This window comes from Lissotriton helveticus, chromosome 3_1, assembly GCF_964261635.1.
Source record: "Lissotriton helveticus chromosome 3_1, aLisHel1.1, whole genome shotgun sequence".
Lineage (NCBI taxonomy): Eukaryota > Metazoa > Chordata > Amphibia > Caudata > Salamandridae > Lissotriton > Lissotriton helveticus.
In genome coordinates, this window is record NC_136061.1 from 1195715925 (window position 1) to 1195740809 (window position 24885).

The 24885-nt window shown below is 45.9% G+C and overlaps 1 protein-coding gene across 1 annotated transcript in view; it reads right to left on the reverse strand.

Annotated features, from left to right (window-relative positions):
- JHY (junctional cadherin complex regulator) overlaps positions 1–24885 on the reverse strand; it is a 443466-nt gene that overhangs the window by 315188 nt on the left and 103393 nt on the right. The window lies entirely within an intron of this gene.

Sequence of the window (24885 nt, forward strand, 5' to 3'; positions counted from 1 at the left end):
ACGCTTTCATAAATGCCCTGAGATGTATATCGTCAATGTAAAGATGATCTTTGAGCTTCAAAAACATATGGAAAGCTAACGTTATGTAAACTACTTAAGTCAGTGTATATCTGGCTGTGCGTTCAAATCTGATCCACTCAGTAGTTATTGTTACAACTGGGGGGGGGGAATAGGGGAGGATTGTCTGAAACAGTCTAATATACTATCTATCCCATGGATTAAGTATATAACAACTACTTTTCAAGAAAAAGGATTATCCGATACCGTTGAAAATACACTTGAAATTGGCTCACGTATGAAGGCCTTGGAAAAGGACACATACCATGCCCATAGAGATAAGATGAGATTTCAGAAAGTTCTAGACATGGTAACTGTCCACTCATGTATTTCATTATCACGCTGCGAAGAAAGGTAGCCCTATCTATGCTGAATAAAGGTACAAGAATACAGATTATATTTAACACTCCTTCAAGTAAATACGATTCACTTCTTGGTGGCTTTCCACCTTACTGGGACATGGTTGCATCATTACCCTGTTGCCCATGTGACAGAGTATACTTACAGTCCACTAAGCACTTTATGTTATTTTGCACTTTATATTCTGCTTTTAGAACCCGTTTTTTATGGCCAATTTTAGCCGAGAAAGGTTTTAAAAAATATCAAGAAGGTTTATTGCTTTTACAACGCTGTGAATGCCCAACAATTTGTCATGCAATGTTGCATTTATATTACCAAGGCTAGGGGCTTAAGGAAAAAATATGCAGCATGATTCAGCTATGATGCATGAAAGGTCATTGACAATGAAAATCAATTCAATAATTGATTTTTGTATTTTAGATTTGCGTGATCTGTTAGTAATTATTTTTAACTTGTGCTTTTATGGTCTTTTTTTGACCAAATGAAGATTATTTGACTTGAGTCTTTATTATTGGTGTAACCATTAGGTCGTTTAGTAATGAGTTGCACAAATAGTTAACGAACCAGCCAAAGTTGTTATCCAAAGCTCTACCTTAATAGCAGTTTTGATCAGGTTTGTTGTTTCATTTTTGGATCTGTCAACAGGACAATAAGGGTGATATACAGTACTAAAAAAAATTCAACTATCATTTTGATAAAATATGGTCTATCCTTATAGTAGAAGTAATTAAACTGAATTGTTTCGATCTATACTTGACTGGCAATGGTGTTTACCTAGTCCATACTGTTGGCATTTTCAATATTACTGACAAATAACAGACATCTCCATTGTTTGAACACAAGAATACGATGTGTCTTACAGCTCTATAACACCATGCACAAGTGTTTACTATAGATTAGGAAGGGATCTATGGCTCAGACATTTTACGTCCAAGATGATATGCTGTGGAACAGCCCTAATGAAATGAAATGAAAGTAGCTTTTGTATAGCGCGTGGCTACCTGGAGGCATCCTAGCGCTGCCTCGGAAGCTGGGGGGGGTTAAAAGAATAACCACGTTTTCAGAAGTTTGCGAAACAACAGATGGTTGGTGTTAGAACTGGGATTTCTGGTAGGCTAAGGCTGACGCCAAAGCCAGGCAGAAACCACCATTCTAGTCAGGGCAAGGGAGTCACACGCCAAGATAACCCCTGCTCACCCCCTTGGTAGCTTGGCACGAGCAGTAAGGCTAAACTCGGAGGCAATGTGTAAAGCATTTGCACAAGCACACAACAGCAACAACATCCTAGGCACGCCACAAAAGGAACTCCACACAAGGTTATATAAAAATAACTTCTGTATTGTCAAAACACATCAGATAGAAATCACACATGTACATTGTGCCAACTGGCACGGGCAATATTCACAAGGGATTATTTACAAGACAGGGCCACATGGGCCACTGTCAGAATCAGCACTTAGCAGAAATTAGAATACTGTTAGAAATAGCAAGTTGTAGATCATAGAATAATAATCACTTTAGCACACAACCAGTAACTACTGGTACCAGGTAAGTACCACCTACGCAACCCTAACCACCTTAGGAGAATGTCACGCAGGGAACCAGGACCTCACTAGGACCAACTGTACTGGAAAGAGCAACCACCTAAGAATAAAATACATTTAGGGGTATAAGCAAGAACACATTACACATGATGCATCAAAACACATTCAGAGGTGCAGGGAAGGAAAACACATGATGCCTAAAACATTCAGAGGTGCAAGAACAAGGAAAAACACATGATGCATAAAACATTCAGAGGTGTAAGGACAAGGAAGACACATGATGCATAAAAACATTCAGAGGTGCCAGAACACAACTCAATAGCGCAGAAACACATGATGCCTAAAAACATTCAGAGGTGCAAGGAAAAACCACACAATTGCGCAAAAACTTACATAAGCCACCACCTGTGGCAGTCCCTAGGCCAATTGGCCTTGTTGGGGCTAGGACGCCCTGTGTCCAAATGTCAGGCAGGCTGCGCAGGCAGCCAAGAACACAAGCCTAAACGTGGCAACTGCCCACAAAGTGCTGGGCTGTTGAAAAACACTGATGATGCCAACGTTGGAGACTTCCAGGCTCTGAACAAAACACTCGTGTCCCCCAAGAGCCTCACTGGGCTCTAAACATCATGTGAGCGGTGAGCCCCTATGGACTCTAAATATAGAATGCCCTCAAGAGCCTCACTGGGCTCCAAATACAGTAAATGCGGCCACGAGTCTCGCTGGGCTCTAAAATTAATTAATGCCTGAGCCCCTCGTGAGCTCCTTAACAAATGTGGCGCCTGAGCCCCTCGTGGGCTCTGAACCAATAACTGCCCGGGCCCCTACGGGGCTCTTAAAGAACAGCGGGCCCCCCTTGGAGCCTCGTGGCTCCCACTCGAAGTCAGCACCGGTAACAGGGGAGGGGCGGGCACCGGCAATGTGCCCCGACGCCCCCTGCACAACAATACACACTGAGGCCCCACTCACCGGTCTCCTGACGCTGCCGGGGGTCTCTTCACTCCCTGGACCACGGCTGGGCGGCACTCGGCGCGGCAGCAGCGGGCGGAGCTCTCTCTCGCTCGGGGGGAGCCTCGTCGGGTCCCGCTGCACCGCGTTTCTTTCCAGGACAACCCCTCCATGTTGCAGGGCTCCCTCCGCTCATGGGAGCCCTGCAGGGCCGCCATAGTCCTTTTTCCTCTCTGGGGGCTCTCCTCCAATAGCAGCGCGGCACCGCCGGCCGAGCCCCTCCTGACGCGGCCGCTCCTGACCAATCGGAGCGCTGCTCACCGAGACGAGCCTCCCGCAGCCAACCAATGGCGGCGCGGCTCTTCCGGGAAGCTTCTCCCGGTAGGTCTTTGTCCTGGGCTGCGGCGGTGAAAACACGGGGTAATGCCGGGTGGGCATCGGCGTTAATTACCAATAAAGCGCTCCCGTAGCGCTAGTAAGGAAATCCACGATTTCGCTGGCAATGCGGGTGGGCACCGGCTTCTGCAAATAAAGCGCTCTTAAGTGCTAAAGAGCAATCCACAGCGCTCCTAGCGCTAGAAATCAGATAGAGCGCCCCCAGGCGCTCAGGGGGAAATACAGCGTTTCCAGGCGCTATAAATACAAATTAAGCGCTCCCAAGCGCTAGCAGGCAAAAAGAAGGTCCAAGTAAAAATAAAGCGCTCCCAGGCGCTAAGGGGCAGAGTCCGACAAGCCCCCAAGGCAAAGACTCCCATAGCAAAGGGGTCCCAGCAAAAAGTCCTTCAGGGGTCCAGGGGCTGGGCAGGGCCCAGGGAGGCAAGCCTTCCCCTGGGCCCAAGCAGCAGCACCCCCCTGGCAGGATTCAAGTCAGAAACAAGAACATTTTTAGAGTGTCACAGCACCCTTTTTATACCCACAAATCCTTTGTCTAGCAGGGTGCAGGCAGTGTGAGAACCAGCTACAACTGGTTATAGGGAACTCCTTTCAGTGTGAGGGGCAGAGACGACAGCCGCCCAGCAGGAGGTGGAGCCAGCATTGTGGCAGGCAGGCACAGCCCTATTCACTCCCAGGTGCTATCTCCTCCCACCACTCTAGTTGCAGATGCAGTCATTCAACCAAGGGCTGACTCAGACAACCTCCTGGGGGCTCCCCAGCCCCTGTCATCCTCAAACCAGACAGTCAATCCACAAGCAGGCCCAGGCACTCCTGGGGCCAGGCTCCAGCCAATCACGTGCCAGCAGACTCACTACACACGCACACACATGTCTAGAAGTGGCACTTCCGCACTAGACACATTCATGCCACATACATCATTACGCAGCATTCAATCTCACGAGTTCGCACATACCAAACTCGACCCTGCACTCCCCACACATCAGGAACTACCATGGTCACACATATTCCCCATGCATTCCTATGGGAGGGCAGGTCACTCACCACACATACACAGAGAGCTCACGCACTTTACACTGTACCACAGTGAAAAAGGGCGCAAAAGCCTAAAATCACCAACACCAGGTACCAGCAACAGGCTAGGAAAAAGCAAAAAGTTTCGGGGTGAACCTGCCAGAAAAGGGCCAGGTCCAACAGTTGGCTTCCTCGCGGAAATGGAACAATCAATATAAACTTGAAATTCACGAAAACCTCAAAGACTCAATTATTACTTCCACACTCAGCCTGGACCACGAAGTGCATGCTACTAGTTAATCATTGGAATCCAATGAAAAGATGCCATGCACATTTTACAAAAAACTTCTTTACTTAATGGATGTTTTCAGTGTTTATATGCGACCAAACATTAAATCATTTATAATACCAGCCAATGTTCTTAAATCCTGGACTCAATATCCATACCAAGAACCCATTACTGGTACAATCACTAGAGTCCGATTAGGGGATGAGCTACTATAGAGCCCCATTCTGTCAACATCTGACAGATGTTTAGAATAACTGGACAACAATGTGCATTCATTAAAGTAAGTAATCACAAGTTAAGTTAATTTGTTCAATAGCCTGATTTCATGGATACAATAGTATCGAGCCGAGAAGTCATTAAAATACTCGTTATGCGTGTATATTTGGGCTCATAAAATAATTGACTGATATTAATGAGACTGAAAAATTTTAAAAACAAGAATATAGTTATTATTATTAAATTAAGCCTCGCGGAAGTCCCAGTAGGGACTAAGTGTATCAACTGTCAATGACATTATTAAATGGACTGTGATACCTTCAAATATTAAGAATAAGAGCAATAAGAAGGATAACATATTTATTAAAGTTTGAGTGACATCTCTATTGGATTCTTCTGTATGGAGAAATTCATGTTACGGAACAAATTAACTTAAATTGTGATTAATTTGGTTTATTGAGTGCACATTATTGATGAATTATACCACCAAACATGTCTTTTATTGGACAGAGCAGACCACAGTATAAAATATATTCATTTCCCTGCTTCAGAAGAGATTTCACTATAGTTGTACGGTAACATGCAACAGATTAGTATGATGACAATTTTAAAAACACAAGTAGAAAATATACTTACGGGTGGGTTAATAACATTGAGAGGTGTTAGATTAACAGCAAGGGTGGCGAGGAGGATTTGCAGACTGCGTGTGGTAGCTACAGGCAGTTGTCATACACGGAACCTTAGTGGTTTGGCCCCTATTCAGCTTTGCTCAATCACTGTGTTTTAGGATCTCGGATCAACGGCAGAAGATGTTTTTGAATACTGGGGTTAACAGGAGTTCCTGAACTGGAGCTATTTATTCGGTGCTCTTGAGGGCAGATTGCATGCTAGTATTAAATATATTAATTTCCCTTCAGAGGCAGGTCATTGCAGGTCTTGGTGGCGATATAGGAGAAGAGAGGCCAGCGGGGGGTGCAAGTGGGAGTGAGGCGGAGCGCAAGTGTCTTACAGTACAGGCAGGTGGAATTTCAGTCAATGATTGATGCAAGATGGTCTATGGTTGTGTAGAGCTTTGTAGGTGTGCATGAGGATCTTGAACTGGCATCTGTTCTGTATGAGAAAAAGTGGATGTTTCTGAAGTGGGGGGGTGTTGTGGGTCCATTTGGGGAGGTCCAGCCTCAGTCTGGCTGAGGTTTTCTCTATGGTCTGGAGTCTACCGAGGAGATGGGTGGAGATTCCGGCATAGAGAGCATTGCTGTAGTCAAGGCAGCTGGTGGCGAGGGCCTGCATGGCGTTCTTTCTGGTGTTGAATGGGATCCATCTGAAGGTTGCGTTGACTTGCTGTTTCATTATCAGCTCACTGTCCAGGATGATGCTGAGGTTACGTGCATGGTCTGAGGGTGTGGGCATTGGTCCGAGTTCTGTTGGCCACCAACTGTGGCCCCTTACGGAGGTGTTCTTCCCCGAGATCAGTACTTCTGTTTTGTCAGACTTGAGCTTGAGGCAGATGTCTCTCATCCATATGGCTATGTTTGTCATTGTGCTACGGAAGTTGGTTTTGGTGTTGGTAGGGTCCTCAGTGAGTGAGAGGATGAATTGAGTGTCGTCAGCTTAGGAAATTACGTTGAGGCCGTGGCATCTGACAACGTCTGCGAGAGAGGTTATGTAAATGTTGATCAGGGTGGGGCTGAGGGATGATCCTTGGGGTACTCCGCAGGTGATGTACTTGGATGCGGAGGTGAAGGGATGCAGTCTGATGCTGTGTGTGAGTCTGAGAGGTAAGAAGTGATCCACTTGAAGTAGCTTTGCTCTATGCTGATGATGTGGAGTCTGTCGAGGATGGTGTGGTGGGAGACAGTTTCCGGTCTCGAACTGCAGCTGAGAAGTCAAGGAGGATCAGCGCCGCAGTTTCTTCGCGGTCGAGGAAAGATCTGATGTCATCTGTGGCGGCGCTCAGCATGGTCTTGGTGCAGTGGTTGGAACGGAATCCTGATTGTGATGCGTCGAGTAGGTGGTTGAGTTCCAGGTATTCGGTGTGCTGGTGGTTGATGGCTTTCTCATGTACTATGGCCAGGAAGTGGAGCAAGGAGATCAGTCGGTGATTTTTTAGGTCACTGGGGACAGACAAGGGAATCTTTAGGAGGGGTCTGACATCCGTGTGTTTCCATACATCTGGAAAGGTTGCTGTGGAGATGGAGGTGTTGAGGATGCTAGTGAGCTTGGTGCTGATTGGGTTAGTTCCGAGGTTGAAGAAGTGGTGGGGGCAGCTGCCGCTAGATGCCCCGGAGCGGATGGACTTCATGATGATGGAGGTGGCCTGTGCAGTGAGAAGAGTCCAAGTGGTTAGCATTCAGCTGTTGATTGCTGGTTGCTTGAAGTTTTAGAGGCAGGGGGTGGTGGGTTGGGTGTTGAAGTTGTTGTAAATAGTGGCTATATTGCTGTGGAAGTATTCAGAGAGGGAGTCACAGAGTTCTTGGGAGGGTGGATAGTGTTCTCTGTGGCTGTACAGTTGGTGAATTCCTTGACAATCTCGAATAGTTCCTTTGTGTGGTTGGCCGTTGAGTTGATGCGGTTGGTGATGGCTGCTCTCTTGGTTTCCTTGAGATGCCGGTGGTGGTCGCTAAGGACTGCTTTGTGGATGGCTCTGTCGGAGGGGTCCTTTAAAGCCCACCATCACTTCTCGAGTCAGTGGCAGTTTCGCTTGGTAGTTCTGAGCTCTGGGGTGTACCAGCTCGCTTGTTTTGAGGCTTAGTTGGATTTAGCTGGTTTCAGCAGGGCAACTTCGTTGGCGCATTTGGTGATCCATGTGGTGAAGTTCTAGATGGCCTGGTTGAGATCTGTTGAGGTTTCAGCTTGTCTGGTGCTATGGGATTGGGTACATTAAGTCTCAGTGACTTTATCCCAGCTGAGGTGGGTGGCACTGTGGTGCTTGGTGGTGGTACACTGAGTTCTGCCAGAGATGGTAAAGTGGACAATGGTGTGGTCAGTCCAGGTGAGCTTTGTGACGTGGGTGAATTTAAATCTGTTGCTAGAGGTGAAGATGGCATTGAGTGTTTGTTAGATTGTTTTAAGGATTCATGATATTCAACAAAGCTCCAGAATGGGCATATCCAAGCCATAATTTAGCTGTTATGCTGAAAATCAGGCACCTACATCACAACTCTTGAAGAACTTGAAGAAAAGGTTTAAAAAAAGAAAGTATTTGGAAGTTAAGGAAACACTGTATATGCCATATAAGATCTGAATTTGAAGATCATCAGGCACATGCAATTCCTTAATTGTGATTATTAAGGAATAGCAATTAAGGAATTGCAAAAGCCTATGCATGTAGGAATCGCTTTAAAATTAGCGATTCCCAAACATTCCTTAATTGCGACTCGCAAAATGTGAGTCGTGATTAAGGAATGACTTTCCATTCATTCCTATGGGCCCACAGGCCCATAGGAATGAATTGGAAATTGCATGTGCAATTTGTGAGTACCCAATAGGTACTCGCAAATTGCGCATGCAATTTCAAGGGGGCAAGGGTGTCAAAAGGACACCCTGTTGCCCCCCTGAAATTGATCTGTGCAGACATGTTGCGCACACACATGCCCCAAGGGCATGTGTGTGTGTAACCTACAACTTTGATAAATGCAATTTAATGTATTTTTCAAACTTTTTGCAAATTACCATCAAGTTCAAATTGATGGTAATTTGCGACCCCTATTAGAGAAATCGCTTTTTGCGATTTCATCATGCATTGCATTTAAGGAATCGCAATTTGGGATTCCTTAAATGCAATCGCAATTTAAGAAATCGCCATAAATTGCGATTTCTTAAATTGCGAGAGCCTTACAGTTTGATGCATCGCAGAAGCCCTTTTTGCGGGCGCAAATGGCTGGTTTTTGCGAATCGCACCATTGGCGCTCGCAAAAAAGGTTGCTGCATGTGCCTGAAAGTCCTTTAAAAGTGTTTCTCCAATTTAGCAACGCCCCATTTAGAGAAGTTGAGTGTGAGTCACAGAGGTGTAGAGAATACTTGGAAATAAATGCCCTGCTGCAGTACACATTTTCTAATCACACTGAAGCAACCAGGCTTTCAAACAGCATTAGTATTAAATGATATAATTTAATGTTAAACAATAGCAGTTATTCAGTCCCAGATTCGAAATTTAAAGAGCCCTATTGTACAAAAACTATACAAAAGGGCTCTACTGAATGGTGCGTTCCAGGTCGGAACACTATGGTCGAAAGAGATGAAGTGAAGAGGTACTCCACGAGTAATCATCTGCGTACATTACACTGCATGCCTTTTGTTTCTACACAAAATACAGATTTGGTAAAACAATACCAACACAACACTCTGCCATTGAACATGCACCATACGTGGGTTGCCTCGTCGGATTCCTATCTTAGTAATGGAGAGGAAAGAGCCTCATTTGCATGAAGTATGATATTTGTGCGCATTAATTTACTGGATGGGAGCGTTTACCGCAAAACCTTCAAAGAGAACAAGATCACATTTCCTGTGAACATAACGCCTCGTTTTCGGTCAAACTATTTACTAAAATTAAAGGTTTTTTTTTAGAACAATTAAAACGTTTTGAATGCAGAGATAATAATAACAGGCCACTTTTATCACTTTATTATCTGAATGAAGACATGCTCTTAATAATTTAGCGGTAATCTGTTCCGCACTTTAGATAGAACACACATTTACATAGAATTGGCTTACTATAGATTTAGGACCAATTTTAATATTACTTCCTGCCAACTAATTATTACCAGTTTTCTAAGCTTTATCAGGCATACCAACATTTTAATGACAGTTTTAAATACACTTAAGGCAAAGAACGACTATACCACCCAACAAGTGCTACAATAAGTTAACATCAGTGGCAGAAATGGTAGCCTGAAATTTTTCATCCCTAGGGTCCACTAGGCGACTACAAATAGCTATCAATCCTTGTGAATGGTTTATGAGGGCTTAGGAAAACAAGTGAAAATAGACAAACTAGAAATTTGCTTTAAAGGCAATTTTTAGGTTTTGACTAGCGATGCATGCGTACGAAGTACGCATGCGCTAGCAAAATCTAATGATATCCTCTAATCCTCTATGTGGGGTCGGGTATCTGCCCCCTCCTCCCATTGGCTAGCTCCATAAATGGAGGCTAGCCATTGGGAGCCGGATCTGTCCGTCAAAGGCCGGACCAGATTCGGGGGCGTTCCCGAGAATTTTTCCCTTCTCCGCCTCTGCGATGTCGTCATCGCGGCGGTGGGCGGAGTTTCGTTTTTTTTTATTTTGTTTGTTTTCCCCATTACGCGGCCGACCGCCGCTGGAGGAAGTTGAGGTGAGTGCTGCCGTTCCCTCCCCCCTCCCCGTGTGTCCGTTCCGCCCCCCCCCTCCCCCGGTAGTCGCTGTGGCCGTAATAGTTGGCTCTAGGCTGTATGCATATTAACGTACATTTAGAAAACCTGTGCCGTCTTTTTACCGAGCTGCCTGGTAACAGCCTCTCACTGCCTGCCCTTAAGCATCGGTTAGTTTAGTATTGCTAGCGCTGTTAAAAATAAGTCTCACGATGGCTTTGAAAACTTCCTGTGATTTTAAAGGGTACCGGGCTTGGAATGATGCCAGCCCGTGGGACTCCCTCCCTCGAGGGCATCCTCTGCCAGCCTCGCGCAAACCTTCAGCGCTCACAATCCAATAATCTGCGTGGCGGCTGGGATGTACCGCCTCTTCCCACATGGCTCGAACTTTGAGATCACGGCGAGGAGGGAGGGAGGGGTGCGCGGGCCGCCGAGTGAGTGGCATCTGCAGACAGCCCTGCCCTGACTCTGGTGGCTGGCTGAATGAAGGACAGCTGCACACACCGGGCTGTCTCTTCTGTGTACTCAGTGTCTCGTGCACATTTGATGTCATATCGACATTCAGCACTTATGGGTGAACAGTGCACCAGCCCCATAGAATCGGCGGATACGCTCTAATTTAAGACTGTTTTTCTGTTCATTGCTCACATTATAGAGTAAGTAGGAGGTGAGTTGGTTTCTGCTCAGAATTGCAGTTGCTGCAGCCCCCTGCTGTGTGGTGATTGCAAATGACATATAGATGCTTTCATTGCATACTTCTCTGAAACCCTGGACTTCGTGTGCCCATACCAACTTAAATGACAGCACCAGAGGCTGGTAAACGGAATTTAGGAGTGTTTATCATCGAACCCCGGCGTTGAGAACCCCAGAAGTGTAAAATTAATAATTACCACCTTCCTTTTGCTATCCAGGAAACCGAGATCCACACCGAAGGGCTTTACGATTTTTCATGTCACAAATCTGCAGTTAAATTGGCGGGGTAAATAAAGTTTGTGAAATGGTAACACTAGGGTAAACAAAGTCAGCTGAGCATTGAGAGAGTCCTTTGGCAAGGCGGCCTTTACTAAAACACTGCCATTTGACGTTAGTGGTTCCTCATGCTACTGCCTTAGAAATTTGCTATTTCTATGGAAACTAATGCAGAGTTTACCGTAATTCTAACTCGCTTAAAACACTGCATGAGACCTGCCTCGAGAACAAGGGCTAATAAATAATCTCTGAGGCCGACTGGCTGAAGTCCGTCTTCGAAAGGGCATTAGCTGCCATAACAGTTACCCGGAAAACTAATTGTGAAATCGCTGAGCAGTAAGAAATGCGTGTTTATGTGTTTCTAATGGAAGTAATGGTTACTGCGCAAGGTATTTCATCTCCAATAACTCGCTGGTTAGCTGGAAATGGCTCCTCGGTACTAGGCCATGGCATATAGGACACTCACAACCAGTGCACCCACCCCTTGACATTGCTCATGCTCACCCATTTGCTTTGCAGCCAGCGAGGCACTGCATAAGAACCAAAACCAGCTGCGTGGTAAGCATTACCTTTCGTGCCCTGCAGGGGGAAGAAGATGAGACAAGCTCTCACACGCCTGTAGGCGTGTTATCGCACATACAGGTCTTTTTTAAAGTGATGCAACATTTCCACACCTGCCCTACGTACATGCAATTTGTCGGACACATTCAAAGGCCGTAGGGGGAATAACGTTAACTTACCAGTTTGTTATGAATGCAATACAAGTCAGAAAGTGTTTTATGGCCAAATGTGTGGTGCCACAAATCTGCCTTGCCACTGTAACTGCCTCACCTTCCTGTCGTGATGGTAACTTCTTGGTTAAACCCGGAATTGTCAAATTCCGAACGCAAATTGCATCCTTCTGGTCAGAGTGCATTGCATCTTATTTCTTGTTTTTCTGCAGTTTTATATAGCTCGAACTCGACCCGAAGGTATCAGGGCGCTTTACACGAGCACCAGCTGTTCCAGCAACAGCTAACCATTCACAAACAATGTTTATATACCAACTGCAAATTAAAAAAAAAAATTATTGCAAAGCATTGTCATTTACAATGCCAGTAACTCAAACTTTAATGTTGCGAGACCTATTGCATTGTAAATGCTTGTTTAAAGATTGTATCTGCTAAACTTTTACCCATCCTGACCTAGGGCAGTGGGGTCTTGTGAGGTCGTGATGCAGGCCTACTGGACATAATAATGTCAAAAGTGTTCAGATGGATCTTTAATTTACCTACAAACGCCTTGCTGGACCAGATACGTCCGGAAAATTGGGTTAATCAAACAATCAACTGTAAATATGCGTTATGAATTAAAAACCACAACTGATAAATCGATCAATGGAACTCTACGGTCCGCAGTAGCTAACTGCTCCACTATGCCAGCAAGGAACTATCAGGACTTGGCTCTTCAAGCCCTTGAAATGTAATCACTCTGGAACCGAAAGCATCTTCTATGCTGTTCTAAAAATAAGTGGTTATTCGCTCCATGAAGGAACTCTCGCTGGCCTCAGACAAGGTGACATTTTCAAAAAGTTCACACACCTCAACGCTGTTAAACAACACAACTTTAAAATCACAGTCCTACTTTGAGTCTTTCAGCGTTCCTAGAAGGCAAGTTATTTAACTTTCATTTTGGTCATCTACCTTTGCTCATGCACAGCTTGCCATGGAAACTAAATAGTCAGACAAATGCTTGCCGTCTATGTGGGGTACCATTAAGAGTACACAATTCATCTGGCATGCATCTGTCTGGCATTCCTGCAGGATAAAAAAGAGCTGCCTTTGACCTACGTGGCATTCGCCCCTGTCGGAAGGAGTTCTTGCTGGTTTTAACCCAACGGACACTATTTTAAACTGCCCCTTTATAAAGCTTGAGTATAAAACGAAGATTGTAAAAAGATTAACTTTAACTGATAAGGCATTGATTTATATATTCACATTGATTTTAAGAATTTTATGATGATATATTTTACTCTTCTGAATGCAATGATTTTAACTAATTATGCATATATAATAAATTTGAATTGGAATGTCACTTAAAGTCCCTTTTGTGACACAGGGACTAAGTGACAGGTGGCTACTGTTGTTTACCATTGGTGTTCGAGGGCCTAAAGCACTATTTTATTTCAACTGAATAACTAATGTATTGCCACTACTTTGAGACTCTTATTGCCACGTTATGTTACAGCTTTTAAATAAAGGTGTTATATATTCTGAAATAAAATAGCCTGTTGATTTTGATTATGCTTTGTCCAGTGGGAAACAATTTATGAATATGTCAAACACGGGATTCTAGTTCACACGTATTAATTACGTTGGCCACATCTCGTAAAGGCTTCCCAAGCCACACCCATCTCAGGAACAACCACCTTTTTTTATCTTACTTAAAGCACTGTGGGCAGGAACACCGTTCATGCACTGCTTTCAAGAAAAAAAGACTATTTATCAATGTGCTTGGTAAAACTCAATGTTTAGAAGTCTTCAAATAAAAACAAAACCCCACCGACACGGCCCAACAATAAAGGCCATTCCAGTTGTGAATTGCACATACATGTGATGAAGCATCCGTTTAAAAAATATATATACTTCTTTCTATTGAGGTATTTTTAGGTTTTGCTGGCAATGCGTACGAAGTACGCATGCGCTAGCAAAATCCTTATGTTTCTCTGTTGGGTCGGGTATCCCGCCCCCTCCTCGCCCCCTCCTCCCATTGGCTAGCTCCATAAATGGAGGCTAGCCATTGGGAGCCGGATCTGTCCGTCAAAGGCCGGACCAGATTCGGGGGCGTTCCCGAGAATTTTTCCCTTCTCCGCCTCTGCGATGTCGTCATCGCGGCGGTGGGCGGAGTTTCGTTTTTTTTTTTTTTTTGTTTTTGTTTTTTGCGGCCGTCCAAAAAAGAAGTCTTTTCAGGCTGGTTTTGGAGCAACTCTTGCTAATACGGATTATGCTACGAATAATTAGTCTATTACCGTATTTTCATGTTAGTTACTAAAAATATATCGGGCATGTTTTATAGAATCACGTTGGGTTGTGCCATGCGTGCTTCAGAAATAGAACAGGAAGTTCATGGCTGGCATATGTTCCACACCCTGCGATGTCAGTCACACTGGTGCGCGAGCGCGCGCCTTTTCAGTCTGACACGACGTCATATGTGCCTGGGGAGTGGGAGGGGGCGGACGGGTGCACAGCGTTCTTTTAGAGAGCTGAGGCCTGCTGTACGAATATTGCGTCTCTCTGTCAGAGCACTGAGCGTTCCTGTCGCTGAAAAAGCCACAAATATTGCAAGTGAGGCAGACAGCTCGCCCACCACCTGTGCAGGACTCTATCCACAGAGCCATATCCGCATGTAAATTCAAGTTACACGAGCAATTGGCTCAATGTGCACGTAAAAGCTGTTTGAGAAATTTAATCGTGCAGTCACAAATAATTTTAGTCATGGCCAAGATTATGCCACAATGGTGTAGTATATTGTGAGTACATTGCTCTCCAAGGCCACTTTTATACCTACTGGGGCAAAAGGACCCATATCCTATGTAAGAATAGAAGTAAAATTCGTTCGGATCCTGCTGAAGAAGTTTGTGGTGTGCCATGTGTATGTTATCTTAACTTTAGCCTGGCAATCCATGGTCCTATGCCTGGCCTATACAAAGTTTCCTTGTTTCCTGGGAAACAAGGAAAAAATGCAATTGGCTCGTTGGGATCCCGGCATCCGAGGTTGCCCCTGTCGGTAGAAACGTGACATTTTTAGGCAGACGGGGACAGTTTGCCTCTGTGATGTCTAAGTTGATTCCTAGATATTACAAGTGAACAGGGAAGGCCATTTTGAGTAAATGTGCTGGACACTGGCATTTAAGACTCCCCCAACTACATGATAAATCCTAGCTTCTCTCTGTCTTTCTCACTCTAGCTCTCTCTCTCTCTCTCTCTGTCTTACTCTCTATAGCTCCCTCTCTATATGTCTTGCTCTTTCTAGCTCCCTCTCTCTGTGTCTTGCTCCGTCTAGCTCCCTCTCTCTGTGTCTTGCTCCGTCTAGCTCCCTCTCTCTCTGTCTTACTCCCTCTAGCTCCTTCTCTCTCCGTCTTAATCCCTCTAGCTGTCTTACTCCCTCTAGCTCCTTCTCTCTCGGTCTTAATCCCTCTAGCTCCCTCTCTCTGTCTTGCTCCCTCTAGCTCCCTTGCTCCCTTTAGCTCCCTCTCTCTCTGTCTTGCTCGCCCTAGCTCCCTCTAGCTCCTTCTCTCTCTATCTTACTCCACCTCCCTCTCTGTCTAGCTCCCTCTCTCTCTGTTTTACTCCCTCTAGCTCCCTGTCTCCTTCTCTCTCTGTCTTACTCTCTCTAGCTCCTTCTCTCTCCATCTTAATCCCTCTAGCTCCCTCTCTCTGTCTTGCTCCCTCTAGCTCACTCTCTCTCCCTTGCTCCCTCTAGCTCCCCCTCTCTCTGTCTTGCTCGCTCTAGCTCCCTCTAGCTCCTTCTCTCTCTCTTACTCCCTATAGCTCCCTCTCTCTGTCTAGCTCCCTCTCTCTGTTTTACTCCCTCTAGCTCCCTCTGTCTCCTTCTCTCTCTGTCTTACTCTCTCTAGCTCCTTCTCTCTCTGTCTTACTCCCTCTAGCTCTCTCTCTCTGTCTTTCTCACTCTAGCTCTCTCTCTCTCTCTCTGTGTATGTATAGCTCTGTGTACATATACCTGTGTAAGTGCAAATGCAATAAGTCTCACAATTTCGAAAAATAAAGCTATTTACTACTAAACAACAACACCATTTATTTATCTGTTTACTCAAAAAAAACATAGATGGAAATTTTAACATTTACAATGCCAATAGCTCTAACATTGTCAAAGGCAAAACCATTGCATTGTAAATGCTTGTTCCAAAATGTGGTTGGGAATCTAAGAAACAATTAAACATATATCATGGGCATAGGCCACGCGCTGGTTGAGGATTAAGAAGGCACTTGCATAGCACTCTCCCATGGAAGACATCTCAAGGATCTGAAGACTGGGAGACATGCAAAATAAATTAGTTTGCGGCTAAAGAAATGAGAAGGAATAGGTTAGATCGTCTTGAATTTGGGAGAGGTGGGTTCACTCTCCATCTGTTCTGGTTGGGGATTCCACAGGGAAATGCTTCAGTCCTCACAATGACTAGCCGAAAGTTCAGTAGAGAGTAACAAGCCCTTGGCCGAGGTTTTTAATGATCAAAGGCACAACATCTTGTTTTCAAGTTTCTTGTGAAAAACAAATGTATGTGCAACACAAAGGACACTCTGCACTTTCAAACAGTGGAGCCCGCTTCCTGCCTCTGAAATATGGTCACGATACCTAGGGCTTGCGGCCAGCCCGCCTTTTGCAAATTAGGCTAACAAGAGCCTTATGGACAAATATTTGGTATTGACGCAGTATATTTATAACAGTGAATATATGCTTGTCAGTTACCACTTTGCTCGCGGATATATATATAGTTGCAACTTTATCATTAAAGAGTCTAGCAATTAAACAACCTGCAGGGCGAGCAATCGTTATTTGCATAGTAATGTGAGGAAAATGTGTTTTTCAGAAATGTCTGGCTTCGGTAGGTTTCCCTTGATGGCCGCCGAGACTGGGACCAAAATCGCAGGTGCCCCCCTTGAAATACCAGGTAGTTTCTGATATCTCCATAATACCGTTTGGGCCCTTCTCTGTCGCGGGTACTTGGCCCACCCATACAAGTGAGGTAGCATTTTTATCTGAAGACTTGGGGAATTGGTGGGTGGTAGGAAATTTGTGTCAGCCTGGTGATCCCACAACATTCCCACACAGAAATGTGAGGACAATGTGAGGTTTTTAGCTAAATTTGATGTTTGCAGGGAATTCTGTGTAAAAAAACATTGGGGTATCCATGCAAGCCACACCTCCCTGGACTCCCCCGGGTGTCTGTTTTTCAGAAATATCTGGGTTTGGTAGGTTTCCCTCGATTGTGCCGGGCCCGGGACTAAAACGCAGGAGCTTCCTGTGCAAAAACAGGTTGTTTTGTGACAGATAGGGGAGAACCTGAGTTTTTGTTCCTGGGATTGGTGGCCATCTAGGTAAACCTAACAAACCCAGACATTTCGGAAAAATAGGTACCCCGGGCAGTCCAGGGAGGCGTGGCTTCCATGGATCCCCCAACGTTTTCTTACCCAGAATCCGCTGCAAACCTCAAATTTAGCTAAAAATTAATCACATTTTCCTCACATTTCTGTGGGGTATGCTCAGACGTGAGTCCCGTGCTCTCCATGCCACTGGAATCAAGCTATGCTGGCTGAAGAGGAGTGAAACCCTGAAACCGGTCCTAGGATGCTTGCTTCCAGTAAAGGGAGGACCTGGCCTGGCAGTTCGGGCTGGACGGTTCCCATTGGGCGCAGGGTCAAGACTGATTTGCATATGGCTGGGTCCAAACTGGAATGGCATGGTGAGCAAAAAAACGATGGATTTAGGCCCAGATCTCTGTACTAGGGTGAATGTATGACATTGTTCTGCATTCTGTCCATCAATAGTTCTTTTTGCAATTGTCACCCCGAGTGGGACGGGTATGCTCACACGTGAGTCCCGTGCTCTCCATGCCACTGGAATCAAGCTATCCTGGCTGAAGAGGGGTGAAACCCCGAAACCGGTCCTAGGATGCTTGTTTCCAGTCCAGGGAGGACCTAGCCTGGCAGTTCGGGCTGGACTGTTCCCATTGGGTGCAGGGTCAAGACTGATTTGCATATGCCTGGGTCCAAACTGGAATGGCATGGTGAGCAAAAAAACGATGGATTTAGGCCCAGATCTCTGTACTGGGGTGAATGTATGACATTGTTCTGCATTCTGTCCATCAATAGTTCTTTTTGCAATTGTCACCCCGAGTGGGACGGGTATGCTCAGACGTGAGTCCCGTGCTCTCCATGCCACTGGAATCAAGCTATCCTGACTGAAGAGGGGTGAAACCCCAAAACGGGTTCTAGGATGCTTGTTTCCAGTCCAGAGAGGACCTGGCCTGGCAGTTTGGGCTGGACTGTTCCCATTGGGCGCAGGGTCAAGACTGATTTGCATATGGCTGGGTCCAAACGGGAAGGGTATGGTGAGCAAAAAACGATGGATTTAGGCCCAGATCTTTGTACTGGGGTGAATGTATGACATTTTTCTGCATTCAGTCCATCAATAGTTCTTTTTGCAACAGTGTACCAGCACAAATGTTCTACCACCCAGAGTTCCCCTCTGATTCCAAATGAAAATTATACCTCACTTGTGTGGGTACCCAAAGCAGAGTCAGCATAAAAATGTATAAAATGAAAAACTGAGGGGGAACCAAAGCATGTCCATGAGGGCAATTTTAAAAATATGTTTTTAGGCTGACTCTGCTTTGGGAACCCACACAAGTGAGGCCTCATTTTTATCAGGAGACCAAGGTGAACGCTGGGTGGTAGGAAATCTGTGCCGGTATGGTGATCCTCCTACTTTCCCACACAGACATGTGAGGAAAATGTGACTTTTTAGCTACATTTGCGGTTTGCAATGGATACTGACTAAGAAAACGCTGGGGGATCCACGCAAGCCACACTGCCTGCCAAGCAACAGTTTGCCCACACCGCCAGCCAAGTGCCAGTACATGCACAATGCCAGCCAAGTGCCATCCACGCACACCACCAGCCAAGTGCCATCCACGCACACCGCCAGCCAAGCACCATCCAACGCACTCCACCAGGCAAGTGCCAGTCCACACACACTGCCAGGCAAGCACTAGTCCACACACACCGCTGCCAAGCACTAATCCACACACACCACCAGCAAAGTGCATGTCCACACACACCGCCAGCAAAATGCCAGTACAAACACAGCCAGCGAAAAGCCAGTACATGCAGACCGTCAGCTGAACTCTAGTTTACACACACACACACACACACAGAAACTTTCCCTGGTATTAAGTGGTTTTCTACCCCCCCCCCCCCCCCTTGGGGGAAGATGAGCTTAAACATATTGCTTATCTGCCCCAAGGGGGGCATAACCGGCTAAAATGTGTGCCAAAAAAAGGGGAGCAACCCTTGACTATGGGGCCGCTCCCTGACATGCCCATAAATATATCCCTGGTGCCTAGTGGGCTTGCTGCCCAGACCCAGGGGCAGAACGGGTGTAATTAACACCATCTGTCCCACGGGGAGACAGAAAGACAGTGCTCACTGTCTTGGGGGCATCAACTTGCCCATTCTGGGTAGTGCCCACCCCTCTTTAAAAGAAACAAAAAACTCAATGTTATCTAGTGGGCTTCCCCCCTACCCGCGGGGTGGAACATCACGGGTAATAACCCTCATCATCCCTCAGAGGGCAGAGAACCTGTCCCTTTTGTGTTAGGGGGGTGAGGGCATTCGCATGCCCATTTTGGTAGTCCACACCCCTACGCATTCAAAACAAATAATTCCTGGTTCCTAGTGGGCTTTTGGACCCTCCCCAGGCGCACATCGGGGATAATAACCTCTATCTGCCCCACTGGGCGGGCAGAAAGACTGTTATTATTAGGGTCTGGGGATGGGGGCATTGGCATGCCCATTGTGGGTAGCCCCCACCCCTCTTTTATAAAAATAAACAATAATCCATGGTGCCTAGTGAACTTTCTTCCCTCTACATTTTCCCACAAACATTAGGGTGGGACAAAAGCCCTTGCTCAAGGGGTCACTCCCCCCTCCCTGGTGTCTAGTGGTGGATCCCTGCTTGGTGATTGCCCTCCTGCGACTAACCCCCAAGCAGGGATCCATTAGGGATACTTCTCCCATCTACCTAGGTGCTTGTGGGGCTGAGATAGCCCCACAAGCACATAGGCAGTGAAAGGCTCATTTCACTTTCACTTTCAATGTAATGACGTCATTACAGTGAACACAAAATGCCTCCGGAGGTTGAGGAAGCTCTTCCCCAGCTCCCTAGGCTCAGAAACAAACAAGCACTGGCATAGCCAATATGTCTCGCCTTTGAGACCTTATAAGTGTTTAGCCATGCAACAGTTGATGTTGTTGCACCAAGGATATTGTGCTGCATAACTAAATAATTATAAGGTCCCAAAAGCAAGACCTATTGGCTATGCCAATGCTTGTTTACTTTGTTTGCAGGTGTTTGAAGGGGACCCATATGATTCTGCCACCAGCTGTTTGACCATATCAGGGAGGGGTTGCCAAAGAGCATGACTTCCGTTTTCCATGCGTTGAGCTTTAAACAGTTATCCTGCATCCATTTTCCTATGTGGCCCATGCAGTCTTCGAAACGGGACACAGTATCAGTGTACGAGCTGTTGATTGACACAATTGTTGCTTGTTATAGGTGTAATGTTACTTGTTGTATTATATATCTGGATGCAATGGCAGAAGCAGCAAAATACCAGTTGGGCGACACACTAGACTAAACACAGATTTGAGCTGAAGTGATTTTAAGCCACCCCCTAAATTACATCGGCCACGCCCCTATGAGAGCCCACCCCATTTTTCCCATCCTACTTAAAGCCCTGCTTGTAGGCTAGACCTGGGCTCCCGGTGAGTCAAGTCACTCTCATGTAGCGATCTCTGCGTGAGCTCTGCTCACTATCATGCACCAGCCAGCTCTGAGCGTGCCTCTTGCACACAGCGCCGTGAGCGCCTCCAACCGCAGTCCATCGCCCTAGGGACTGCACAGGTTGTGCACAATTACTGACCTTCCAGCAAATGAAATCTCAAATGTGCTAGACATTGCAAAATATGTTTTCTCCCTGGAACCGATCTCCTCGGAAGGAGACAGCATGGTGGATATAAAAAGCTCGCTTTCTGAGCTATGCGACTCAGGTGCTTTACTTTGACACTGGATTTCACATGCAAGTGTGTTTATTGACAGAGTCCGTGTGCGGGACGAACGTGTATTGTCAATGCACGTACACTTCTGCGTGAAGGGATAACATGTTAATATGCGAAGTGTCCAGTGTTTAAATAGTAACCCACGCCAAAAGGTGGCGTGATGATAAAGATTACATCAGTTTTAAACTGATCATTTCATTTCTGGACTTTCATGGAAGCTCGATATCAACATTTTATTTAAAAAATTCGAAAAATAGCCTTTAAAAGGCTTTTCCCTGTCTGGGGGTGGAAGGGAGTAAGTGAATGAAGTCTGCAGAGATAGAGAACAATAACCATGGTTCACCTCAATGTCTGTCCTCGAGCTTTGAGGATGCGTGTACCGATGGAGCCCCCCTCCGCTCCCCCACCCTGCAAGGACGATGTGCGCTCTCTTTCTCGGAGTACGAGGGTTATCGTGGAAATAGCGCACTTTCGAGAAGTTTATGACAGGTTCGATCAAAGGGCTCTAGTCTGAGCACATTTTAGCACCCACCAATTGTGTCCGCATTTCAGCTGTGAGGTGAAAGCCTGGGATTAAAGACCCGGGGTGGGATGTCCTTCACAAATAATATATATGTGACATAGTGTAAAATAACTGCACGTTCGGTGCAGGAGAGAGGAGTCACCACCCCACTGCACTGCTACGGAGCACAATTGCGCGGGATGAATGGCACTAGGTTTACGAGGCGCTTCTTCCAACGGAGGACAGGGGGAGGTTTAGGAGCCGGGATATAGGACGCTGGGGTTTGTGGCCTCCCAGAAGTGCTTTGGGCATCACACACAGATGGCATTTGCAGAGGGCAAGCGGCCGTGAGATGCGCTCTGTGGTGGGGAGGGGCGGAGGGGTGCAGCGAGGAAAGCCAGATGGCAGAGTGAAGCCAAAAGAAGTGAGGAGCACTGTGGGGGCCAAGACATGCGCGAAAGTTAATTACCCACATGGCGACTGCGCGACTGCGCGCATGCACGCGCACGTGCACACAAGCTTGAGGCCAGCAAAAGCCTCTGGTAGCACTTGAAAACCCCCTTACTAAAAGTCGAGCAAGCAGCCCATGCGCTGCTCTAGGCTCTACCTAAAAAGGAAATCCCTCTGCTGTTTCCAGCAGAGGGATTTGGTGGTCATATGCAGAAGGACAGAATGGCATGGTTCTGTCTTCGGCACACAAGCACCATGGCACATTAGGAAACCATTCTGTCATGAGCATGGAAGGGGTTACATGGTAAAATAATTCCATAGAATATGTAGATAAAGAACATTTTAGCAAATGGGTTGTCTTCCTGTGCTAGGGGGAGGTTCAAGGTGTTTGGATGCTGCCTCCTAATGCCAAAAAAATATTGGTTTCTTCCACATAAACTTCTAGGACTGGCGAACAGGGCACTTGGTAAAGCAAGAGGGATGTGGCTAGAGTCTTTCTGCTTGGGGACAGAACATTAGGTTTCTCGTCACTGTTGAGATGGCTAAAGGGCAGAAACTGCTCTGCATAAACCAGACAATGGTCATAAAATCTTACAAGATGCCACTAAAACACTATGAGCCAGATGTAAGTGGCCAAATACCGAGCGATAATGCAGAAATTTGCAGAATTATCTGCGTTACCGACCGGTATTTGGCTGAGAGCAATGTAGGTGAGTTGAAACCTACTTGCAAAATAAGGAATCGCAAAATTGGGATTCCTTATTTTGCTCTTGCATTTAAGGAATTGGAAATACTGATTCCTTGAATGCAATGTAAGTAGCACTAAAAAAAGTGCACTTCAGTCTTAAGGAATAGCTAATTATCACCAACTTCAAGTCGGTGGTAAGGAGCGATTTCCTTTAAAAAAGCACTTTTTTGCTTTTTTAAAAGTGCCATGTGGCACACATCCATGCCCGTATGGGCCTCCTAGCCCATAGGAATGAATGGCTAGGTATTCCTTAATAACAAATCTCAATTACCGATTCGTTATTAAGGAATATTAAGGAATCGCTAATATTTTAGCGATTCTTACCTACATACAATTTAGCGAGTCCTTAATAGCGATTCAGTAAAAATCGCTATTAAGGACTCGCTAAATTGAATTTACATACATCTGGTCCTATGTCTATTCTCTGCCCACCAGTGTAGTCATTAAATAGTCTATGATCGCCAATGAGGTATGTAGTCATGCACAGTTAAAGCCTGAAGCCAAGCAAAGCTGACTCACCATTCCAAGGTTAGTAAGATGAATATAACTAAAGTGGGCACACATATTATTTACAGCATTAAAAAATAGAAGTTCAGTATAAACACTATATTAAAAACAAGTTACTGTGCTTTTCATAAATTTCGTGTCTCAGGGTGAAAGATCTCCTAGTAAATAAAGTTTAATGATTAAAGATATATTATATAGGATTGTAGGATAAAGAAGTGTATTGAGTGAATAGTATCATCCTTCAAACGACATGAGCCATTAATATCATGCACTTAAATATACATGCATACATATAAGCATGCACCAAACGTTAAATAATAATGTAACACTTACCTTCTGAAGCACCTCTGGAGGAAAGCCTCTGAGGTTCCAGGTAGGTAGGTTGGGACTGCCGCCTTCTCCCATTGGCTGACCTCAGGTCACCCAATGAGCGAAGGTGGCAGTCCATCACTCGTCATAGTGGGATGGGGTCAGTGAGATTACTGACCCCCCCCCACTGTGTGACATGGTGTCACTGATAGTCACTCACCCCATGTCACTTCAGTGTTTAAAACTGAAGTGCCCAGGTCCAAGGCTATCACTAACGCTACTCCTTGTCAAGAGGGGGAGGAACTCAAGGCACTTTGCTGAGCTGAGGAGGTCATGCCTACTGGACTGTGACATCTTTATCCTGGCAAAGTTCAGCTCAGACAGCCAGGCACCTGCACATTTAGCACACGTCTAGCTCCTAGCTGCCTGACCTGAAAATGAAGAGGCCCTGATTACAATGTCGGGCAGAGGATCGTCTCGGTGAAGAGACCAACCAACACCCGGTCGGAGGTCCCTCCCGACTAATTAGGATGCGACTGAATATGTTTGGTCGCATTCCTATACTTTACAATGTGAGCATGTATTCCAGCCGGAATGCATGCTCCCATTGTAAAATAAGTGGTGCAGTTCATCCCTGCACCCCAAGGCAGGCACATCAAGGTGCCTGCCACGGGGTGCAGTGATCAACTATGGTGCTCCCTCGGCCTCCAACCGGAGGCTGTACACCCAAGGGGGCCCTTCTGGGGCCCCCAAAGTCGAGTTCCGACAGCCTTTCTGTGTCAGAAAGGATGGCACAGAAAGGCTGCCGAAACCCGACAGCTTAATCCCTTGGGCGGAAAGAGCCGCCCTTCGGATTACTGGCCACATTCCAACTTGCGGACGTGCTCTTTGAGCCTGTCGGAAGCCAGTCGGAATGACAGTTCGGATTCCTTTCCGAGTGCCTCCATCGTAATGAGGCGGTTGGAAAGGAATCAGACAGGCATATTACGATGTGGTCAGAAAGGCTCTGACCGCATTGAAATTAGGCCCAGAGTGTCTGTCAGGCTGACCTTTGCTCAGCCTTACAGACAGTCTTTATGTCGGCCAAAAGGTGAGGTGGTGTGGCCCTTCCACCCTTATAGACGGCCGCTGCTGAGTTATAAATAGTGTGAACTCGACCCAAATTTATCTGAGCACCTTCCATGAGTTACATTACACAAGGTCATATTCATTTTTGTGTTTTCTAGGCACAGGGAAATTTAGCAATTTGCCCAGAAGCACAGGATATTGAGCCAACGTCGAGACTCACACTTGGCCATATTTATTAAAACTGGAGGTTAGGGTTTGGCTCCACATAGACCCTTTCTATCAGAATTAATAGGTAAGAAGCAAATTACTAGTATATGTAAGTAATTAACA